Here is a 24,668-nt window from a genome sequence, read left to right on the forward strand (position 1 = left end):
CACAAGCAGGTATACCAGAGTGGTATGCAGGGGGAGAGGGAGAAGCAGGCTCCTCGCTGAGCAGAGAGCCCAATGCGGGGCTCGATTCCAGGACCCCAGGATCATGACCTGAGCCGAAGGCAGACACTTAACCAACTGAGCCATCCAGGCGCTCCGGTCGCCTTTTGGTTTTGTCGACTGTTTCCTTTGCTGTGCAGAAGCTTTTTATCTTGATGAAGTCCCAATAGTTCATTTTTGTTTTTGTTTCCCTTGCTTTTAGAGACATGTCTAGTAAGAAGTTGCTGTGGCCAAGGTCGAAGAGGTTGCTGCCTGTGTTCTTCTCTAGGATTTTGATGGATTCCTGTCTCACATTTAGGTCTTTCATCCATTTTGAGTCTATTTTATTTTTGTGTATGGTGTAAGAAAGTATCTGCTGCCAGCACCAGCCTAGTTCACATGGACACAGGCTCCAGGCCAGCCTATGTAGACCCAAGCTCCTGGCCTGCCCCATACCAGGCTGACCCTATAGACCCAAGCACCAGGCTGGACTATGTGAACCCAGACAACAAGCCTGCACACACACTGACTCAGGCTCCAGGCCGGCCTGCCTGAGGACTCCAGGAGCAAGCTATTCTTTTCAGGTGTTTGTATTTGATCCAATGAGTTAGGTAGATTTCCAGAGGCTTCCATGTTGTAGAATAATTTATCTATTAAGGAATTCTTTGTACCTTATGTTTGAATCCAGGACGAGGCATATACTAGCTTTATGAGCTCTCTCTAGGCCTCAGGTTTTTTTATAGAACTTGGAAAATAATAATTCCTATTATGAGGCTGTTTGAAGATTAAAATGATAAGGCATGTAAATCATGTAAAGCAATCTCAAGCAGATAGTAAGTGTCTAATAAATAGATCTAATAAATGTAATTATTAACTCATTGATATGGTCCTTGAGCCTGTTTGAAAGATAAATCTTAAACACTTTCTGTTTATTTCTTATTGACTAAGGATCAAGAACTTTTTGTGGGGGGTGTCTATTCTTTGGATTCATAAATTTGGGTCCATTTTTATTTCAATTTTTCCAGGAAATCATCAATTTTATTAAGGTTTTTAAAAGTTTTGGGGTGCCTGTCTGGCTCTGCCAGAGGAGCATGTAACTCTTGATCCCAGAGTTGTAAGTTTGAGCCTCATGTTGGGTGTAGAGATTACTTAAAAATAAAATCTTAAAAAAAAAAAGTCAGTATAGCATTTTATGTAGTATTTATTCATGATTTCTTTAAAATATCTTGAAATCTGTCATTAAATCCATGTGTCTTATTTCTTTATTCTTAATTAAATTATCTAGAGGTATTTTATTCACTTTTTTCCCCAAAGAGTTACCTTTTTAAATTTATCTGTCAACTCTGCCATCAGTTGCATTTACATCTCTAGGCTGGCAACATAGGCTATGGATCAAAGTAAACAGAAGAGAACATGCACACCATTAGAGGTCATGGATGTGGCCCTTAGGTTCCCTTTACTTCCTCCATTTGTCTTTTATCCGGTCTCTGCTTACACTCTTTAAATGGAATATTTAGGAGTAACGAAATAGATCAGTGTTCAGTAGGTACTTTGAACTTTTCCATTTTTGAAAAGAATTTGAAGCAGATCTTAACTTTTTTATTCTGGAACTTTAGGGCCGCATGAACATATTGAGAACAACATGGTATTATGAGCATTATAAATAAAGAATTGGCTACTAAATTTCCTTTGTAAAATGTGTGTGCTTGTGTATATGTGTTTTTTCTCCACACCTCAGGCTTCACAACCCATGAAGTTTTCTACCATGTGAACCATTTTAATCCACCTCCTGCCTGAATCATTTTGATGGAGACTCGATGAAGGGCGCATTATGAAAATTGGGAATGACACAGTGAATGATGGATCTTGAGCAAGTGTGGCTGGGTGAGCTGCAGTTGCCCGCAATGGAGAATACAAGCAACTCACAGATAGATGCAACCTGTGATTGGTTTGCTTAAGACAATGAAAACTCCCCCTCTTTACTAAGATTCCTGATATATTTCTGTCTAGGACATGCTGATGATCCTATTTGAAATACTAGAATCTGTGCTGGGCCACCTTCTCCAGATGGTAAGAAATGGATTTCAGATGCTCTTTTTTTCTATTATTTAGAATAATTTGTCCATCTACACTTAAAGAAATTTTCCAGAAACCTGACAGACGGAATAAACATCAAATGCCACATTACAGTGCTTCTGTCTAATTTAAGCCATCACCTAATTGGTCTACAAATTCATGTACAGAGCCCTTATTTTTTAGTATGTATGTTTTATATGTTCCCCAATTCTTCTTGCTGATCAATAAAATTATTTTGACTGTTTTAATTGAAAGGTCAATATTACACGCAGGGTAGTACATGGACTATTGTTTCTAAAATGTACTTCTTCTTATTTTGCCTTTTTACTTCAATTTTTGGTTCTCAGTTTGAATATATAGGGAAAAATATGCCAGCCTTCCTGTTGAATATTTCCCTCCTCATATTCTAGCCTCTCATGCATGATGCTAACATTCTCATACTGCCTATTTTATTTACCAAATCCAAACCTCAACGAAAGCTTCAGAGTCACCAAGACTGTAAAAAAAATCTCTAGAATAGGGGAGCATTGTGGCTAAGTAGGTGATATTCAAAATGCTTCCTCATCATTTGAGCTACATGAAGCTATATGATAAACCTTATATGCTTAGCTTTTCTTATTTTATTTCCAATGATTTCTGAAAAACAAAAGCAAAGGAATAAGAAAAAAATCAACTCATAGGAGTGAGGAAGTAGGATGGGATAAGAGAACGGAGAAACTGTTTGAAATTCAGAATCAAAAACATCTCTTGGCTACCTGTGGTATTTTACTGCCCCAAGCATTTTCAAGCAATTTCAGGAGCAGAACTTTAGCCCATTTCTTGTTTTTTTTTTAAAGATTTTATTTATTTATTTGACAGAGCGAGATACAGTGGGAGAGAGAGCACAAGCAGGGGGAGCAGGAGAGGGAGGAGAAGCAGACTCCCCGCTGAGCAGGGAGCCTGATGCGGGGCTCGATCCCAGGACCCTGGGATCATGACCTGAGCCGAAGGCAGACGCTTAACGACTGAGCCACCCAGGCGCCCCTAGCCCATTTCTGTTCGTAACCAGAATTCAGTGACAGAATGTGATTCCTATAATTGCCCTAAATATTTGTTCCTCAAACCAAGGGTGTTGGCACTTTAGGGCAGAGCTAGCTTTATACAAATTGGGAAATGGGCACTATTTCTGACTTAAACTTCGTTTATGCTTTGTTTTTCAAATCCCAGAGATTGTTGTCAATATAGTCCCTTGCCTGAATACCCTTAAAGCTTTAGAGCCTCGAATACCTTAACATTTATATAAACCTTCATTGTCCAACATAATAGCACTAGCAACTAGCTACATGTGGCTATTTAAATTAATTAAAGTTAAGAATTTATTTCCTCAGTTATGCTAGCCACCTTTCAAGTGCTCGAAAGCCACGTGTGGCTGAGACTCACATACTGGGTGATGTGGGTATAGGTAATTCCTATCATCACAGGAAGTTCTACTGGATAGCATTTGGTGCATAGGAAGTGCTCAATGATTCATTGCTCTCCTTCTATCTTGTTCCTCTGGCTCATAGAGACTAGCTGGATAATAATTCTCCTGAGTTAATTTCAGACGAACTGACTGGGCTTATTTCACACCCTGCAAGGTTCGTTTTCAACACCACTACCTGGACTCAAAGCATCTACCTTTGTTACTTGTATGAAAAGCTTGGGGGATTATTCTTTCAGGCCAGGATAAGTAGCAAGTTAATAAAGAAGGTTTTGGGGGAAGGTGAGGCTTCATGGGTGCCCCTCAGATCAGAGTTGTTGTTGCATCTCTAATTTCTTTTCTTTCTTTCTTTCTTTTTTTTTTTTTTGCATCTCTAATTTCATAGACAATGTAGTAAGGGTGCAAATTCACTCACTCGATAACTGCAAAGTAAATATATTTTCTTTCTTTTATCTCTAACCGATCGGGCCTTCCTGGTGATCCCCACTTACTACGCAGCAGGGAAAAAAACTGAATTAACTTTTAGTCCTCAATCATTTTAAATTTAGCCTGAAAAAAATTAGCCTGAATTAATAATTTAAACAGCCCTTTGGGTAATTTTTAGTCTTTCTCTTTGGAATAAGTGCTTACTCAGTCACATTTTCACTTCTACATCCTCTTTGAAGGTGCATAGTGCAAGAGTATGTGGCTCCTGGGTATATTTGCAGGCATGGTATGGTTTGTGTAAACTTAAGGTGGCAGAGAGGATAGCTCGGGTACACTGGAGTTTTGCTGAGATGGTCTCCACCTGGCATCTAGTGCCGATGTTTAATGTCTGTGAACTCACGGGTATTCCTGCTCACCTCTCTCAGGGCCCTATGGTCCATTCCAGCTACTTGGCCTCACCCCACTCTTGAGGTAGTACACCTTCTGAGTTTCTTCCATATCCTCCATCTGGCCTACATGCAGACCATTGAAGGAGAACAGAGCTTCCCAATGTATCAAGGTTGGAAACGTCTAGAAGGAACATTTGTTTCCTTCAATCTGCAGGAGAAAATGCTCTCTCATTTACAAAAGACTCTACACAATTTACATAGTAGCATGTCACTTGACACAAGCTGGCGATTACATTTACACTTCAAGTGAGTAATTCTGTTTCCTATAATGTGCGTCTATACCCAATATGTTTTACAAGCTTTGTGGTTATCAAGTGCTTTGCAATGGAAGGTTCATCCCTGGAGGATTAAACAAAAGCTTTGTGCTTAAAAGTTGATTATCTCCAGAGGCTTCTTGCTTTTCCACAAACCTAACAGATCATGGTTTGTTCAGATTCGCATTGTTTCCCCATCTGCCTCGTCTCTGAACAGGGCTCTTTGTTTGCTCCCATAGGCACGGGGCATTAAGTGTTACAGAGCATCCTATTTGTTAGCTTCTGAGAATACGACTAGCACACTTCCTTGAAAACTTAAAGCATGTGTGACAAAAGGATTCTTCCCTCCTATGTTTTCTCATCGTGTTTCACTATTACCTGTGCTGCAGTCTTGTCATTTTTTTAAAAGATTTATTTATTTATTTATTTTGAGAGAAAGAGAGAGATCATGAACAGAGGGAAAGGGCAGAGGGAGAAGCAGGCTCCCCACTGAGCAGGGAGCCTGATGTGGGACTCGATCCCAGGACGCTGAGAACATGACCTGAGCTGAAGGCAGACACTTAACTGACTGAGCCACCCAGGCGCCCACAGTCTTGTCATTCTAACACAGAATGAATCAAAGAATGTATGTTTTATTATCTTTTCCATACTGTCCAAATCTCCTCTCTCCAACTGCCTTCCTTCATCCAACCAAAGTCCCCCAGTCACCAGAGGGGGAAGGATTTCTCTTTTTTCCTCTCCACTCCATGGCCTTCTTTGGTCCAACTGCAGCTTTGTGGCTAAGCTTTGGGGGAGAAGAATCCTATCCAGGCTTGGAGAAACTGTATGATCTAGGTCTTCCAGGTTTGGTTCTTGATACCTTAAAGAAATTTAAAACATCTTCTGACAAGGACTATGGCCTTGTGTGGGCATAAGAGCAGATGTCTAAATTCCTTCAGCATGCCTGCTTTACTCTGCCCCAGGACTTTTATGACTTAATGTCAAAAGTGGAAGAATGAAGTGAAACATTTCAGGGGAGGTAAAATTTATCAATCGATTATTCACTAAAATATTCTTATTTGATCCTGAAGACATGATAAAATCCATTCCTTAATCCCTCCCAGTAATTGCTTGGATTTCCATTGGAATTGTATGTACCAAGAAAGGTTGTACATTCGATGCAGGCGGCCCTTTTGCCCTCATTGTTTAATTACATGTAGGACGGCTTGTCAGAAGGAAACATCACTTGGGAGATGTGGGAGAGTCCATTTTACAGATTGGTGATCTATTTTGGTACCCCGAAGGTGTTTTTATTTTCAGCTTCTTTGAAATGTCAGCTCCTAGAGTGATTTACATTAACAGAGCATGAGGATAGAGGAAAAAGGATAGCCAGAAGTAGTGACATTTCTATAATAGCAGTAGAAAGACCACGATCTAGGTAATTGTAAGCATTCACATTAACTGGCATACTGGCACTTTATGAAGGACTCCTTTAGTTGTTTCTTAACTGGAAGACCTTTAGTGTGACTCAAACTCATTATTTCCTCCAGGGTTAGAAGTCTTCAAATAAGAGCCAGTTTTGAGGAGCTCATCTGTGTCCATCTTGGGACCATAGCCTGGGGTAAGTAGTATACCTTTTTGCTGTTTTCTAAATAGTTTAGGAGTAAATGTGTCCGGAATATTTACAGGTGATGATATGTATCACAGAGATTGAGTTACTTGACCCTGTGACAGCCTCAAAATTCAAATTCACCATTTGTTAATCAAGTGGTGTAATTCAATTTGGGGATATTTTGGATTCTGGCTTATTCAGAGGCTGTTTGAATGTTACTAACGGCTATGAATTATAAACTGGTTTGATTCCTAACTATTGACCTGTGTGTGCACACAAGTGAAATAATAAACCATTATTAAGTAATCATTTCCCCAAACCTTTTATTTTCTAGATGGGGCTGCTGACGTCCAAGTGGTTTAATGAAAGGCCAGGGAGGGACAGAGCCAGGACCAAAATCCAGATTTCTGCACATTCATTCAGTTTCCATTCATTTTTTCTATTCCCTCATTTGGTATTCCAACTTCATCTGTTCATTTATCCATCCGTTCACTCCAGTGCTCTTTGTATTGAATCCTGACCATACATGAGTCCGTATCCTGTAATTAATTACTGGTAAACTGAGTGTGAGTTTGCAAAACATTTCTAAACTGGGGCCCTCTTCTGACCTAATACATACAGGCAAAGGACGGACACTCTTAAAGTGTGAGTATAAAATGCTGCTCTTTACCCTAGAGATGCAGCAGAAAGGCTCTTTCAGGATGTCTGACCCATTTTGAAGCACAAGGAATGGGCCGAGTCATTCTGCTAAGTCATGAGGCCAATAGGCCAGGCCCTTCCTGAATGTCGCCTGACCTGAAGGGCAGCGTGACTCAGTGTTGGCTGATCTCTGCTCCTCTGAGGGTGATTCCCCAGCTTGGGGCAAAGTGGAGGGGAGGCCGGCTTCAAAGCCTCTCTCAGCCTGTGGAAAACACAGTCTGGAGCTGGGCGGCTGCCAGGTCCACCACATGAATGTTCGTTTTGCTTGGCCTGTGGTCAAGCAACAGCAAAAAAACAGGTTAGGAGTGAGTAATGGGTTACCCTGGCTCTTGGACTTTGTCAGCAGACAGAGAGAGATCTGGTGTGCGGTGCAGGCAGGATTCTAAGTTGTGGATCTGTTTTCCAGGCCAATTTGTGATCCGAAGCAAGGATGTTTTATTGATTTCTATCTGAAATAGATCTAAAGCAATGGTTTTAAACAGGCCTTTGATTCTTTCCTTTGTGCCACTGAAAGATCACTTAATTACTACTCAACCACCACGTCACAGGCTGGCTGTCTCTGCTATGGGCCAAAACGGACAGAAATTTGAGATGGCTGAAGAGCACAAGATGGTGTTATTTATTTGATTAATGACAGCAGTCGTAGTAATAAAGAAGTGCAAGACAACACAAACAAAAGACACCTGGAAAGAGGCTCCATCTAGAAGTGCCCAAACCCACCAAGGCCATGTATTTTCAGTTATGCAGCCCAGGTGAGCTCTCAGCTGTCTTGCTTTTGCTGCCCCTTTTAAGGAAACCTGGCCTGGTGTTAACTCTAAGCTGCCCATTTTCTCCTATACTTCCTCACTATGCAAATAAAAACTTAGCTAGGGTGATAAAAATTGTCCTCCTAAAATAGATGTAGTTTAAGAGGTACCCCTGCATGCCTAAGGCAAGGAAGTGAAAATATAGAATTGGTTCTTTTTTCTTTTTTTAAGATTTTATTTATTTATCTGACAGAGAGAGAGAGTACAAGCAAGGGGAGCGGCAGGGAGAGGGAGAAGCGGTTTCCTCCTGAGCAGAGAACCCTACATGGGGCGCTATCCCAGGACCTCAGTATCATGACCTGAGCTGGAGGCAGACGCTTAACCAACTGAGCCACCCAGGCGTCCCTAGAATTGGTTCTTAAGCATGTTAAAATTCTGTACTAACCCTTGTGCTAAGACAGTGAGGTCTGGAGAGGTCTATTATCAGGAGGGAAGGAATTAGAAGCTCCCAAAAGATGACTCTGGAGAAAGAGAATTACTTAGAAAACAAACTTTATGTGCTTGGAGGGAACAACGAAGTCCCAGGAGAATGAGTGAATCCATGTCAAGGGAGGAGCAGGAGTGGAATGAGAGAGAGAAGAGCAGCTTCTCTTACACATTTCTGAATGCCCAGGACGGAGAAGCTCTTTCAGAGACTTTTTGGGACTAGGGTGAAATATAGGAAAACCAAAATTCGGGATAGACTTGGGGCCCAGATAAGGGAGACTTGGCTTCCACTGTGAGTAGGTGCTTAAATGAAACAGCTCTGGCACCAACATGGAAATAACAGTGAAGGTGGGTTAGCAAGGCAAATCTTCCCTGCCAAACCCTCCCCTTCCTTTCACCCCCATCCTCCTTTATATTCCCAAAGCATCTTTTGTGTACCTCACTCATTAGAGGGCACCATTCTTTTTTTTTTTTTTTTTAAGATTTTATTTATTTATTTGAGAGATTGAGAGAGAGAGAGAGAAAGCACAAGCAGGGGGAGCAGGAGAGGGAGAAGCAGGCTCCCCGCTGGGCAAGGAGCCTAATGCAAGGCTCTATCCCAGGACCCCAGGATCATGACCTGAGCTGAAGACAGACGCTTAACTGACTGAGCCACCCAGGCACCCAGAGAGCACCACTCTTAACTATAGTCATATAGTATTTGGAGCCCAAGCTTCAGGGTTCCATGTTCTGGGTTCAAATTCCAGCTATGACTCCCAGATGTTGATTTCTAAAGATCCGTGCCTACTAAAGGGAGCCAGAATTTCTTGGAGAAATGGTTGATTCAGGTGTGGGGCATGGAAAGATGCTCCTGGAATAATTTACTGTGCCAGGAAGCAGGGAAGGGCTCAAAGAATCATGACAACATGGCCAAAGGGTAAGAAACTGCCTTGGAGTCCCTTTGGAAAGCCCAGTCTGGGAAACATTTGAGCACAAAAAAACTGATGGTACTGGGCTCTAATATATTGATTAGAAAAAAAAAAAAGAATCAACAAGTCCATGTAATACTCCAAAGAGGAAGTGAGAGGTGGAAAGAGAAAGCTGTGTTTTCATAAAAGAATGACAACCAATTTATTTGGAAGAAATGATAGAACTAGAAAAATCTCTATTTGGCAGCCAACAATATAATAAATTATTCAGATAAATATTATCAATGGGTACTGAATATCATTGGATAAAAGATTTCTGAAGAACAGAATAAAGTATTTGGAAAGATCATCCTGCTGGTTACTTAAATATTACGAAGGGGAAAAGTTACTTTTGCAATGGAGATATCTACTGGACACCACTTGAACCACAGGATCAAAATTAGTATGTCTAGTATTGGGCCAAACTGATATTAGGTACCTGATTTGATATAAAATGAAATACACATTATCTACATAAAATTCTTGCCAAAATAAGAAAATAATCAGCCAGATCCAAAATGCAGCGCATTCTCCCAAACAACTGACCTAGACTCTTCAAACATGTCAATGTTATCTTTTCCAAAGAAGATGTGCAGATGGCTGATAGACACATGAAAAGATGCTCAACATCACTCATCATCAGGGAAATGCAAATCAAAACTGCCATGAGATATCGCCTCACACCAGAATGGCTAGTATCAAAAATACAAGAAACAACAAGTGTTGGCAAGGATGTGGAGAAAAAAGAACTCATGTGCACTGTTGGTGGGGATGTAAATTGATACGGCCTCTGAGGAAAACAGTATGGAGGTTCCTCAAAACATTAAAAATAGAAATACCATACGATCCAGTAATTCCACTACTGGGTATTTACCCAAAGAAAAGGAAAACACTAATTCAGAAGGATATATGGACCCTTATGTTTATTGCAGCATTACTTACAATAGCCAAGATACAGAAGCAACCCAAGTGTCCATCAATAGATGAATGGATAAAGAAGATGTGGTGTGCGCGTGCACCATACTCTGCCATAATAAGGATGATATTTTGCCATTTGCAACAACATGGATGGACATAGAGGGTATTATGTTAAGTGAAATAAGTCAGATAGAGACAAATACCATAAGATTTCACTTATTCACTTTTTTAAAAAAAAAACAAACAAATGAAAAGAAGAAACAGACTCATAAATACAAAGAACAAACTGATGGTTGCCAGGGGTGGGTGGAGTGGGCAAAATGGGTGAAGGGGAGTGGGAGGTCCAAGCTTCCAGTCACAAAATGAATAAGTCACGGGAATTAAAGGTACACATAGGGAATATAGTCTATGGTATTGTAATAGTATTGTATGGTGACAGATGGGAGCTACACTTGTGGTGAGCACAGCATAATGTATGGAGATGTTGAATCACTATGTTGTACACCTGAAACTAATGTACCATTGTGTGTCAACTATACTTCAATTTAAAAAAAGTCAATGTCGTGAAAAATTAAGAAAAAGAAAGCGAGGGGACTATTCTAGATTAAAGGAAACTGAAACAAAAGAAATATGATAACCAAAAACAATGCATAATCCTTGATGGGAACATAATTTGGGGGGGGAACCCAGCTATCTAGGATATTTTTGAGCCAATTGTAGATTATGAGGCATATTACTGTGTCAACAATAGCTTTCTTGGATGTGATAATGGTGGTATGGTAATGTAAGAGGATGTCTAAGAAGGTACATGATGGTGTATTTAGAGGTGAAATGTTAACAAGTGGCAAATCTAGGTGAAGTCTCTAATTGTAGTATTCTTTCAGCTTTTCTGTAGGTTTGAATTCTTTCAAAATAGTTGGAAGAAAAAGATGTTCTAAACTTGGGCAAGTTTTTAAACCTCACCAAGATTATCTCGTTTCCTGTAATGATAGTAGAAACCTTATAGAAATGCCTGGCTAAATAATATCATGGATCTGGAGTGAGGTATGAGAAATTATATTTCTAATAAGTTCTCAGGTCATGCTGATGCTAATGCTATTGGTCCAGAGGCTACTTTTTGAGAACCACTGCTGATGAGGAGCTCATGGAGCAGGGGGAGCCCAGGAAACACAAGGGAAATGCTGTAGCTCCCTAGGCAGACTTTTGCAGGAGCAGAACTCCCTTAATCTGCATCAATGGAATTTTTTGGAAAGTAACCCAAGAGATGAAAGGAGCTGGATCCTGTCATCCCATCAATATCCCCATGGTGTAAAATGATCTTTTCTCAACATTTAGATGATAACATTACATAGAGGAAGCATGGTTCCTAAACATCTACAAAATGATTATATATGATACACATATGATATGGTAATGATAAATATGATCATTGTATATGTACACTTTCATCGTAAATGTATACCCACATCATAAATGTATACCCACATATAGTGAAATCTAACATCTGCCTAGTCTGAGCCTTTATAAAGCAAAATGGGAACTAGAGAGAGAGAAAGAGAACCAACCTGACTACTTTAATTGGGATTTCCAAAGCAACAAGAGCATAACCACAATAGTAAATCCCCCGCATTAATATACATTTCAACACAGAGAGAAAACCAGGGCCAGGGAAGTTAGTAAATGATGTGGCCCAAATAGTAGCGAGACTGGAATAGAATGCCAGGTGTCTGGGCCTACAACTAGGTCATACTGCCTTGCTGAAGTTCCTGGAGTGTGATGGCTTTTTTTGCTTCCTTTTCCAGGCCTCCTTCAGCACATGGAATAGAAATGCTGCCCTACTTCTTTCTTTCCAAACTGCAGAACTTTGAGCAGATTTTATAGTTAAAACTTACATAATCCAGAAAGTCAATTCTTGCTGAAAATGGGATGATGAGAATAATGGGATTTTGAGTCAGAATTTTCTAAAGAATAACATTTATGAATTATAATTTTTACTATCCCTCAAAGGAAAGAAAACTACATTTTTGGAGCCTTCCAAGACAATTTTAACTTCTCTTTTCTTGCTGTTTGTGACAGCTTTCTCCTTCAAGTTTGGTCATCTGTGAGTAGTAGAACAGAGGGATAAAGAGTGTCTTTATAATTAAATACACAATCTCTAGAACATCCTTAAGCCTGTTGCTCCTGGTTCCCCTAAGAAGAAAATTCTCTTGGCATCTTGTAAAAGAATCATGTGCCAATCTGCCTAGACATCTTCTTTTCCTTATGAGCCATAATCTTCATTTTCCAATACACTAATATTTTCTAAGCAAATCTAATAAAAACATTCATTTTAAGGCATGCACTTACCCTGACTGTTTTAATGAAAAGAAATGTCTCTTCCAAATCCCAGGAGTTCCTGAGAATGTGAACCATCCTCAATGGTATGTCTTTGGAATCCAGACAAGCTGAGAGCTGCCAAGGCTGAGAGACTCATTAACTAGTTGTATGGATTAAATATATATTCCTTGAAACCTTGCAGTACAATTACAACCACAAACTCCTTTTTCTGCTCCTTAATATAGTCACTTCACAGTAAGGATAACTGTATAAATAGACCAGCTCACATGCTAATTTCATTACCTTTCGTGGCTCCCCATTGTATATTGAGTAGCAAATATTTCTACGACCCTTACTAAGTGCCAAGCACTGTTTTAAGCACTTCCACACATTAACTCATTTAATATTTAGAACAGAGAGGTTAAGTAACTTTCCCAGGGTCACATGGAGTAAGGATTCACAATCAGAAAGTCTGGCTTTAGATCCCATGCTCTTCATTGCTACTCAATATTGAGGGCAACTCTTTGAATTTGGTTTTTATTTCTAATCTTGACTTCCACTAAATTTCTCCAGAACCTGCTGCTGCAGTCATATGGATTTCCTTATTCGGGCCCACAGCGATCCTGGCACAGAGTCTGGGACACATTGCTGCCACTTGAAAGGATAGGTCTTCCTAGCTTTCCTCGCCTATGTACATACTTTTCACAATGAGGGGGAAATGCAGAGGAAATATCAAGTATAGTCTCACATCCAATGTGGGGGCTAAAGAGTGCTCCATAGGTCATCACCTTTGTCTCAGCATAACTACTGAAATAATGAAAAAAATTTAAATAATTCTTAAGAAATCCTGTAGTGCTTCCTGCACACACCAATCATTGGTGCTTTCCTTGGACCACCTTCTGCAGTTGTATATGTATCATGTTTCCCCTCGTGAGCTCCTTGGACAGGACTGAGTCATTTCTTTGTATTCACTGTGCCTAAAATGGCAGGTGCTTAAAATACAAATGTGTGATGTTGATGGTAGTGGTAATTTCAAGATGATATCATCAAACACTGGAACATCATTGTGTCTTTAAAAATACTTATATTTTTTGAATGAATGCATGCATGAATGCATGGGGACTTAGAGATTATCTTATTCTAACTCAGGCACGGGGACTTAGAGATTATCTTATTCTAACTGATTATTTCATTATTCTAACTCATTCTAACCATTATTTCATTGGCAGGGAATCTCATATCCAAAGAGTTAAGGCCTTGCCAGTGGTCTGGAGACTGAGTAGTGATGGAGCTGGGATTCAAACCCAGGCAATTTGTTTCATTGCTCATGGCACTTGTGCTCATCCACATGGCAAAATCTGGGCCTTTGGAAGGAAATAAGGGTTTCTTTTAAAATGCATTTAATTACGTAGACTAACTGACACAGTCAAGGAACTATGTAATAGAGTTTTCTAGAGAGCCCCCCAGCTTCCCCCAAATTATCTTTCTTTCAGCTTGCTACCAAAAATCTTTGGGAAATTCATCAGTCCATTGCCTGCCTAAGTGGTATATTCTGAACTTCACTGAATCTTTCTTCAATAATTTAGAATCTCACAATGCTTTGGGCTCATATCAGCAATCCCTGCCCAGCAGCGTAATAGAATTGGTTAAGGAAGATGAGCTAAATTTCATCTTATTTTATGGAACACCTTAAGGATTAAAAACAACCATGGTTGTTTTGTCACTCTTTAATTGTTATTCCCACACATTGAGAATGTGGTGGTAGCAGAGATTTGGGAGATGGGAGAGGAGGAATCATTTAATTCAAAATTCTAATTAAGTGGATTCTGACTAGATTAAATCTTAGAATTTTTCTATAATTTGTATGTTGCAAAGTAATCCCAGATATAGATGCATGTGAAGTGAAATAAATATGTGTGAAATTTGATAGAAAGAGCAGAGGTTTTTGGAATCAGACAGACCTGGGTTTGCATCTCAGCTCTACACTGTCTGTGAGGTATAGGACTAGTTACTTAACTTTTTTAAATCTCATCTTCCTTCTTGTAAGATGGAGATAGTAAGTATCTCTTGGAGTTGTCATGCAGATTAAATAAAATGCTCACTTCATGCTAGGCATTTTGTAAATTTTAGTTCCTTCCCTAAATCCTCCACCCCCTAGCTTCCCAGTAGAATAGAAGGTAGATTTATAATGTAATGCCATATACTATAAATAATGGTAAAAAAATATACATTGATTTTGTATATAACTGATGGCTCAACTAGAGTTAGATTCATACTGCTTGATAATTTTTTAAGGGATTAGGAAGACTCAGACATTTGTATAGAATAAAAGACAAAATGTTAACAGGATATCTTCTTCAGTTCCATTAATGTTGTCATTCTTGACTACAAATGATGAATCTTGCAGAACGGGAGATATTGAACAAGTCGATTCTACTTAAATTTTCCTTAAGTAATTTTTTTTAAGATTTTTTTTTTTTTTTAAATTTTAGAGAGAAAGAGAGCACATGCTGGGTGCGGGGGTTGCAGAGGGAGAGGGAGAGAGAGTCTTAAGCAGACTCTGCCCAGCATAAAGCCCAGTGTGGGGCTCGATCTCATGACCCTGAGATCACAACATGAGCCAAAACCAGGAGATGGATGCTTAATGGACTGTCCTTGGGGCATGTGTGAGTTGTCCGAAGTTTCAAAGCAACTGGATGAAACGAAGGGTGATGTATATTTTTACTAATCAGCACAGCTATCCCATCTTACTGTGACCGTCCTTCTTGAGTTGCTTCTCTCTGGGGAGATGTTAGAGGAGCAGAATTCCAGCCTGGGGGAGAAGGGCAGTCCCTGGCAGCAGCCTGTTCTGTCCTGGATCAGCCAATTGGATTCCTCTTTGGGAGAGAGAGAAGTTGAGTTTCTATGACAATCCATGGCCGCTCTGCCAAGACTGCCGGCCAGGGTGCCTGGCGGTGCTAATTGCTATGCAGACATCCATTCATTAGACTTTGACCTAGAATTACCATCATCTTTCACAAGGTAGGCAATGAATCATTGTTTTTGGCTCTTGCTTTGTCTCCTTCGGCCTAGGTTTGATTTGGATCAGAAATGCCATCTCTGCAGGTCATTATCCATCTCAGTCAGGAAGGTTCCTGAAGGGTAACTCTGATAAGATTTTACTTGAAACAGAGTTTTAGTTAATAGTTTAAGAGCTCAGAGAGAACTGGTTGTAACCCAGCTCTGCCACTCAATGGCTCTGTGATCTTAGACAAATTACTTGACTCCTCTAAGCCAGTTATTTCATCTGTAGAATGGGGATAACAATATTTTCACCCTCACAGGATTAGGATTGCCATGAGGTGTGGGCAGGGATGAGGCAGGAAGGGTCTCTGATGCCTGTGCTGGCAGCTGGAAGGAGAACGAGCAACTAAATGGACGGATACCTGGATGGCTGGAACCTGAGTCCCAACACTTGCAGCCAGCCACCATCTAGACCAAACAGCTCTCCCTTTGGTTCTCCTCATCCTTAGTGATTCAATGTATTTCCCTTCCTTCACCCTTTTCCCTCCTCGACTTTGAGAATACTGAAAGCTGGAAGAAACCTATGACAACCAAGTAGCAATGTGAATTCACAACAACCTTTGTCACTTCTCTCAATAACCAATACACAGGGTTCATCTTATGTTTTTGTACAATTCTCATTTTATACTCTCATCTTACTCTTAGAATTCTAGAGAGAACTATAGATGGTGATTTACTTTGGTTGGCTTGAGATGGAATACCCTAGGAGGAGGTAAGCTCAGGTGCATCCTACCTAAAGAGGTCAATCCAATGACCAAGAGTAAACATTTATTGAGAACCTAATATTTGCTGGATACTCTGGCCATAGATACAGTAATATAGAGACTGGGGCTGTGGAACATGACCTTCTATCAAGGTCATATCACAGTTGCAAAAACTAGGGCAGGTTTGAATCCCAGCTTTGTGATGTCACCTCTCTGAGCTTCATGTTTGTAATCTGCAAAATTAGGCAATACCTCTAATGCTTGGCACGGGGTCTGGGACTCCTAGTAAATAATAGCATTTATTTTCTTATCCATGCACCAAATGTGAACATTGCTATTGGAGTCCAGGTATGAAGCCACTGGAAATGAGTGCTCAGGTTCCTCCAGAAAACTTTTTAGAGTGAGGTGGGAATTCAGCACCACTAATTTACCATGGACCATTTCCAAAAGGGCAGTGTGATGGCAGGACCATTTCCAAGTGGGGTATTATTGATGTAAAAAAAAAAAACTGCACATGAACATAGAAAAAAACTTTGGAGTTTCTGTATTTTGAAAAATGTAGTGAAAATACTTAAATGAAGATGAATTTTTTCCCTTGTGGTTACACTGCGACTTTGAATGAAACCAATTAATTCCCACTGTGTCCAGCTAAACATCATGGTCTCATTAATGCTGGAGCCAACACTACCCCAACGTGACTCACTGGGGGCAGTTGTGTAAGTGGAAGGATTTTGCCTTTCTGCACTGTTAGCTGTCCCAACCTCTGATTTTTCTCTGTGAACATGGGTCCTAGTGTCTGCTAAACAGGGACATTTTTTCTTGCCACCATATTCAAACAGCCTACATGTGAAGTGTATTTTTTTTCTCCAGATGCATTAAAAAAAAAAAAAACAACGCAATTATTAGTCCTTTTCTCCACCCCCCACTTTTTTCTGCTGTGGTTCTCTGCCTCTTCAACAAGGAACTGGAGCCCAGCCCCTAAGAGTGCTGGGCAGGCAGCAAAGTCTCAACATGTTGCTGGTGTGGGAGGGGATTCTGTGTGAGCAAGCTGGCCGCCACATCTGGGGGAGACCCGGGTGATGAAAGATGGCAGCTGAAATGATGGGAGAGGAGTCGGTTTCCGGGAGGCAGGGGCAGGCTCCTCTCCTATTCCCCTCGCCTCGATCCAAATACCATTTGTGTGAATCAGCTGCCACTTAGCCTCAAGGGACTTTGCTGCCTGATGTTCCCCTTCCCCCTTCTCGAAGCGAGAGCCAAACCCCCTCCTGACCCCTCCACCTGCAGTGGAAGTCTTCTAGGGCCACATGACTGTCGCAAGGGCGGGCAGGCTTTTCTCTCATGCAGAATGTTACAGGACTTTGAAGGTGAAAACGAAGGGACTGGAGCTGCTCTGAGTCACAGCAGTGAGCATCTTTGCTGGCACTTTCCCTAACATTGTCGAGCACTTACTGTGTGTGGGTCTCTAGGCTAAATGCTTGATCTGCACTATCTCCTTTATCTTCACAACAACCCTAGGAGATGCCTCCTGCACTCCCCTGGTGACAGGGGAGGCAGGATTTCAACTCCAGGCCCATGGTGCTGTATTACTTCCCTTAATAAAGAATCTGGAATGTGAGGTACAGGGAAATCCTGCTCTTTGTAAGCCTGAATACGTGTGCTGTAGAGGAGCCAGAAGAATCCTGAGGTTGGAGTCTCTCCTAGCCACTGGAGGGCAACAGGGTGATGCAGAAGAACCCCCGAGGCCCCTGCATTTCCCTTGCAGCTCTTCCATTCTCTGGGAAAATTGCCAGTGGGGATACCGTGTCAGAAATGACAGGAGGGTTCCAGCCATGGTCGGAGCAAGTAGCCTTCAGCTGTCGCCACTTGCTGCAGCGGACACCGCCGTGCCTCCCCCGGTTGCTGTGGCTGCTTGCTCCAGGGGGCTCTGCCTCATGCATCTGATAGGGCCCTGAGTAGTTCCAGAATGCCACTTTGGCGAATGGACTCCACCTGGTTGCTGTTGCCGCCCTTACCTTGGTCTCCGTGATGACTCAGCGGGTCCGTGGTATTGCCCTCACTCACATGACTGCCGTGGTTTGCCCAAAAGGCTTCTCATAACCTGGATTAGCACCCGAAAGAGCCTCTGTTAGCACCTGTTTGCAGAACTTTCCATTCCGCACCCAGTCCTTAGCAACTGCCTCCTCCTCCCCCCCCAGACCATTTCAAAGCAACTTGGAAATTCAAACGAACTTTGTATAAAGCCGTGAACTTGGTATCCCTGTCCAAGTCCCCCTCGTCTGTCTTTCTCTTGTGGTTGCCCTTCTGACCATTAAACCAGATTCACAAGATTACAGAGATGCGTGAACTGCAACGTGTATTATTTAGAATTGTTGGGTTGCAAGCAAAGGAACTAAGCGTTGCTTACTTAACACCATAAAAACTCTATAGAGAGGGACTCTCTGGAGAGAGAGAGAAAGGGAGTAGGAAGGGAGAAAATTCCAGCCATTCCTGTTCTGTCGTTCTACTGGATATTTGGTTTTCAGGAAGGAGACCAATCCAGCTTAACCCACGTGCCCTTGGTAGGACACCTTTGTTGACCATCCACGAAGACCACATGCTATGGGAAATATGACATGCCCTAAAGGAGTCCTTAGACGAAGGGGAAGTGACTGCCACCCAGGCACAGATAACAAATGTCCACCACCATCCACGAAGACCACATGCTATGGGAAATACGACATGCCCTAAAGGAGTCCTTAGACGAAGGGGAAGTGACTGCCACCCAGGCACAGATAACAAATGTCCAGCAAAGGCAAGGGTATGATATACCTTGATCTCTTTCTAAAGCATCTCTAGACATTACTGTGAAAACTTTTAGTTTCTTTGTAACTTAGGGTTCAGCTTTGCGGGTATTAAAAAAAGAAACGATTTTCTCTAAAAATAAAAATTGCCAATGAATTATGGCTTTAACTCAAAATTTACTATTTGAGTATTTCAAGCTTGCTGGTGCAACAATACAGTGGCATTTGTGAGCATAACCGAACAGGGACGTGTAAGAACTTGTGTGCTCCGGGGCCGCATGCAGAGGTTTTTTTGTATCCTGTTAGTTTAGACAGCTTTAAGATGTTTAGACAGACATGCCTAAAGTTGAACCTCTCCATCTCTCATGAATGCCCACGCACAGGCTCACTGTTTGCATTAGTAATTTTGCCTTGGGCAAGTATGGCCTTATGCTAAAAAAAAAAAAAAATCTATTAGGGGACAGCCCTTTCTGGAGTCTCTCCCAGGATCTTGGACATGGGCCTCCCCATCTCTGTTATCATGAGGTCCCCTATGTCCCCAAGTTAGTTATACAAAGGTCTTTTTAACAGTTGGTTTGTTGGGCTTTCTTCCTCTGAGAAGCCAGGCACCGTGAGGTCTCGTACACAGTCTGCAGTCCGCCGGCTCCTCTGAGAGGGCTGTGGAAACTCGTTCTGACACAGTTCAGTAGAAAATGGAATTCAGCATAAGTTCTGAATTCTCCTAAGAAGTCTCATTAGCAAGATGTCAAAAGCATCTTACTCTAAGGTACTTTTACCGTCAGGCATGGGCTTTGAGGACAGCCTTCTTTTTTTTTTTTTTAAAGATTTTATTTATTTATTTATTTGACAGAGAGAGAGAGAGACAGCGAGAGAGGGAACACAAGCAGGGGGAGTGGAAGAGGGAGAAGCAGGCTTCCCGCTGAGCAGGGAGCCCGATGCGGGGCTCGATCCCAGGACCCTGGGATCATGACCTGAGCCGAAGGCAGATGCTTAACGACTGAGCCACCCAGGCGCCCCTGAGGACAGCCTTCTTGTGAGGCTCCAGATTCCTCTGCAGACCTTTTTACAGTCTGGCCCTGTCTTCTGCTCTCGTCTCCAACCCGTTAGCTTCACACCATCCTTTCTCCTCCCTTCACACATACTATATTTCTGTCCCTCCACAGAACATACCGACCGCTGGCGTTTTTGTGTATCCTCAGGCCTCTGAGTTTTTGTATATGCTGTTTTATTCTTATAATGCCCATCCATCTACTTTCCCACCAAGTGCATACCTTCTCTTCCCACCTCTTCACCCACCCACAACCACCACCGCCGCTGCCATCACCCACCTGCACCCAGGGGGCTGGCCGCTCCTTCCCTCTGTGTCTCGGTAGCAATCTGAATCTACCTCTACTCTGGCATTCCTTTCTTCATAATCGTGCTTTTGGGTTGTCTCCTCCACTGGACAATGAGCCCGGACTTGTAGCACATGTTTAGTCAATCTGAATGATCATAATGGGAAAGTAGTTTAGGCAAAATACAGTCAACATAAATTTGTAGAGGTCACAAAAGATCCAAAGTAATTGTCAGAACCTAAAGCTACTGACAACAGGATTTGAATTGAGAAGATGTCGACTCTAAAGAGTTTGATATTTCCTGTATTCTTTTTTCTTTTGGTAATAAGTAGTAGTATTTATTAAGAGCTCTTTTGCAGGAGTTGTGGTTGTAGGCTGAGAAACTGAAGGAAATAAGTCCCAGGTGCTATAAAACTCATGTCCACGATGGCTAAAATTGCAATGTAGTATTAAAGAAAACGAAAAATGTATTGTGCTTCCCACTTTGCTGCTGGAGCTAACCCTTCACTTTGTGGTTTAAGACTCTCCTTTGTGAAAGAAAAGAGTGCCCCTAAAAACTTGTTAGAGATAGCCCATTTGGGTGAAAATGCAGATGGCTTTTATCTTAGACTTAACTCCTGAAAACTGCTTCTTGAAGTTTTTTGGAAAACCTTAACTTCAGCTGGCAAAATGTGAGTACCCTAAAAGAAGAAGAGGATGAGGGAGTTTGGATTTAGTACAGCACAAAGGAATTCAGAGTCCTGTTTATCTCTGATTCTGACATTTCTACATATAACCTACATGTCATCCTCATTTTAAAATGTAATCACTTTAAAAGCACTAAACCATCCCATTTAAAAATAATCACAGAATGATTATATTTGCAAAGTGAAAAAGCATTCATACTTTATTCAAAGGCAGATTTTCATATAGATATTACCAAGATGTCAGCTGGCATGTCTCTGTCCCTCATTAAGTTAGATAATATCAGCTCAACACGCTCCCTCCTTCAGGTCGCTGTTTCACAGTCTTTGAGAGTCCGGAGATTTCCTTAGGATTCTTGAAAGTTCCAGAGAGTTTATTTCCTCTTGACCCACTCTAAGTCAATCTGATATAATCCTAAATCAACTAGGATCAGACTCTTTCATGGGTTTCCATTGTGGTGCGAAAATTTCCATTTCTAACAAGTTTATCAGGAGTAACAGAAGATTTTGTGATCTATCATCTAATCCTATTGGCTCTGCCCTCAGACTTTTAATTGTTCTCTCTCTTTTAGTTCTTTTCTCCCCAGACTTTATCCTTCAGGTCTTGGCTTCTACTTCAGGTGGGCTCATCAAGAAATCTTCTCAAAAAGATGGGGCTTGGGGCGCCTGGGTGGCTCAGTCATTAAGCGTCTGCCTTTGGCTCAGGTCATGATCCCAGGGTCCTGGGATCGAGCCCCACATTGGGCTCCCTGTTCAGCGGGAAGCCTGCTTCTCCCTCTGCCACTCCCCCTGCTTGTGTTCCCTCTCTCGCTGTGTCTCTCTCTGTAAAATAAATAAATAAAATCTTAAAAAAAAAAAAAGATTGGTCTTGCTTCCGTACTGCTCAGAAGAGGTTCTCGCCTTAGGCCCTGTGCTTTGGCAAGCCCATCCTGGTCCTCCTTCAGCTGTACTCATCACCTGCATACACACCAAGGACAAGAAGTCATAGGGCCGGGGGATGTGTCCACAGGGAATCTGCATCCCTTCTTTTTTTTTTTTTTTTTTTTTTTTACAGTGTGCTTCAGGTACCTAGGATTCCCAAATTTCCTGCCAGAACTCCCTCTGGCTTGCTTCCAAAGGCCTGCACAGGGCTCTTTGGTTCACCTCTTCTGTCTTCTTGAGGGCTGATGTGCAGCTGACATTCTCATTCCCAGGACTGATGGGTGGTCAAGGGCCAGCTATTGTGGGCAGACTTGTGGACAGAACTGAGGGGTCCACGTGTGTGTGAGTGAGGCTGATGTGGGGTGGGACGGAGCCAGGGGTATGAGGAGAAGGAGAAGTGGACTATAGTCTCTAGGCCATGGACAGGGGCCAGACTGGATCTCCCTGAGCCTTCACATTTTGTTGAGAAACTCCAAGCTGAGAGCTCTTAATTCTAACGTGGACTCCCAGATCATCAACAAAGTACATTTATCAAGGTAGACATGTAAAGCATATTTTATTCAACAGTTAGTTTGATTTATAACTTTTAAATATTTAGATAGATGATGTGTGGCTTCCATTTGTACTCTTGCCCCAGGCTGGCCCACTGTACTTAAAATGTATTTTTCTTCTAGTTGTTCAGACTATAACAATTTTTTCCCATCTCATGATATGTGGGTTTGCTTAAAGGAGGTTACCCCTGGATTTAAAAGCAAGATGGAGTATTTATAAATAACCACAGAATCTTGATGCTGCTAAGCTAATTGTGTTTCTAAACAACCCATTGATACCTTCACATATAAGATACATTAAAAATATGAAATATAATTATTAATATATATATCCTATTAAATGAATCAAGAGAGTTTACCAAATGAATACTTATATAATTATAGGTTGTATAAATATGAGAAAACTTTAATAGAGTACTGAGAAAAATAAGTTATATAATAGGGTGTAGAGTAAAATGGCACTTTTATTTTTAAAAATATTTATCATAAGAAAAAAATGGAAAGAAGACACACTAAAATGTTAAAGGTCTTTGGATGGAATTCCTACTTATTTTGTATTTAATATCTTTTGAACTCTTCTGTATGGATCATATATTACTTTTATAAAATAAAATTAAAATAATTATACAGGAGGAAAATACTCCAAAGCCAGGGTAGGAAAAGCCATTGTTGGGTTTCTTTTCCCTGTTGATTATGTAGCAATAACGTGGTTATGTTTTGTGCTATGTTAGACTATGTGCCACGCAAGGAAATTTTTTTTACAGGGCCAGATCTGTAGGGCCTGGGAGGTTTCTGCTGAGTTTATACAGTGTATGTTTCATTTAATTTCAACTTTACAGAAGGTCAAAGGATCAAGTCAATACAGATGGATGCAATCAAGGAAGCTTTTTCACTTTATCTGGACCTCCTGTGTTGAGATGTTTGCTGCCTTTTTTTAAATATAAAGAAGTTAGTGGACTCAGAATTTCACATATCATTAAAGAGCATCAAAGTTTTGATCATATTTTATTTATTTAGTGGTCATTAAACAAAATGTCAGAACATATTCAGATTGGCATGTTTTTTTGTAGTTATTACACAGATTTTCCTGAAACTTTCTTTTTTTAAGATTTTATTTATTTATTTGACAGAGACACAGCAAGAGAGGGAACACAAGCAGAGGGAGTGGGAGAGGGAGAAGCAGGCTTCCTGCGGAGCAGGGAGCCCGATGCGGAACTCAATCCCAGGACCCTGGGATCACAACCTGAGCTGAAGGCAGACGCTTAATGACTGAGCCACCCAGGCGCCCCCAGATTTTCCTGAAACTTGAACAAAGGTTATAAATATTGGATTTGCTGAGACAGTTCTATAGTTCACAGACTCACTACCCTTTGCATGAGTGGTTATCATAAACAGATTGTTCATCAGTTTTCTGTTGTTCTTGTTAAGAGGATGAAATGCTTAGATTTTAAATTTCTTTACTAATTATATCTATCAACCCCTAATAGAGTTCATATGATTTTACAACTTGGTGACATCTTCAGCCATTGCATTTTATTGGCTAAAGTATTTTCTACAACTTCGATTTTTTATGAACATAAAAGCTTTGGTTCCAAAAAATACCTGAAAAATTATCAAGCCAGATGCTCTCCTTATGACAGACCCTCAATCTGGCTGACACATGGGAGAGCCAATTAACTAGTTAATTAGTTATTTGATTTATTAAGGTTGATCATTCAAAAAAAAAAAGATTTCTCAACTTCCTGAATATTGCAGTATTTAAAACTCTCAGTACTTTCTTTTGAAGCGATAAGCTCTTAGTGAATATATTTCATGTTCCTATTACTATGCAAGGCTGGAGGAGTTAGGAAAACTAGAAGCAAAAAGCGGCAGAATTTATAAGGAGAAATAGGGGTGATGGCATGTGTTATGGGCTGATCTTGGGTTTTGGCATCAGGCAGACCTAGGTTTGAGTTCTGGTTCTGCTACTTATTGGCTTGATTGTGTGACTATGGGCATTTTTTTTTTTTTAGTTGTCCAAAGCTTTACTGAAAAGCTTAATAAAAGCCACCTCCTAGCCTACGAGTGAACATAATGCATATGAGTATCTGGTACACGGTTGAGGGAAGCAGGGTAAGAGGAACACAGTGGAAAATGGCACAAAAGCAGTCAGGGGAGGGAAGGGAAGGAGGAAAGACATGGTAGTTGAAAATGGACATCAAATAATTCCCAGTGGGGTTTCAAAGGCTC

Source organism: Halichoerus grypus, chromosome 5 (assembly GCF_964656455.1).
Source record: "Halichoerus grypus chromosome 5, mHalGry1.hap1.1, whole genome shotgun sequence".
NCBI lineage: Eukaryota > Metazoa > Chordata > Mammalia > Carnivora > Phocidae > Halichoerus > Halichoerus grypus.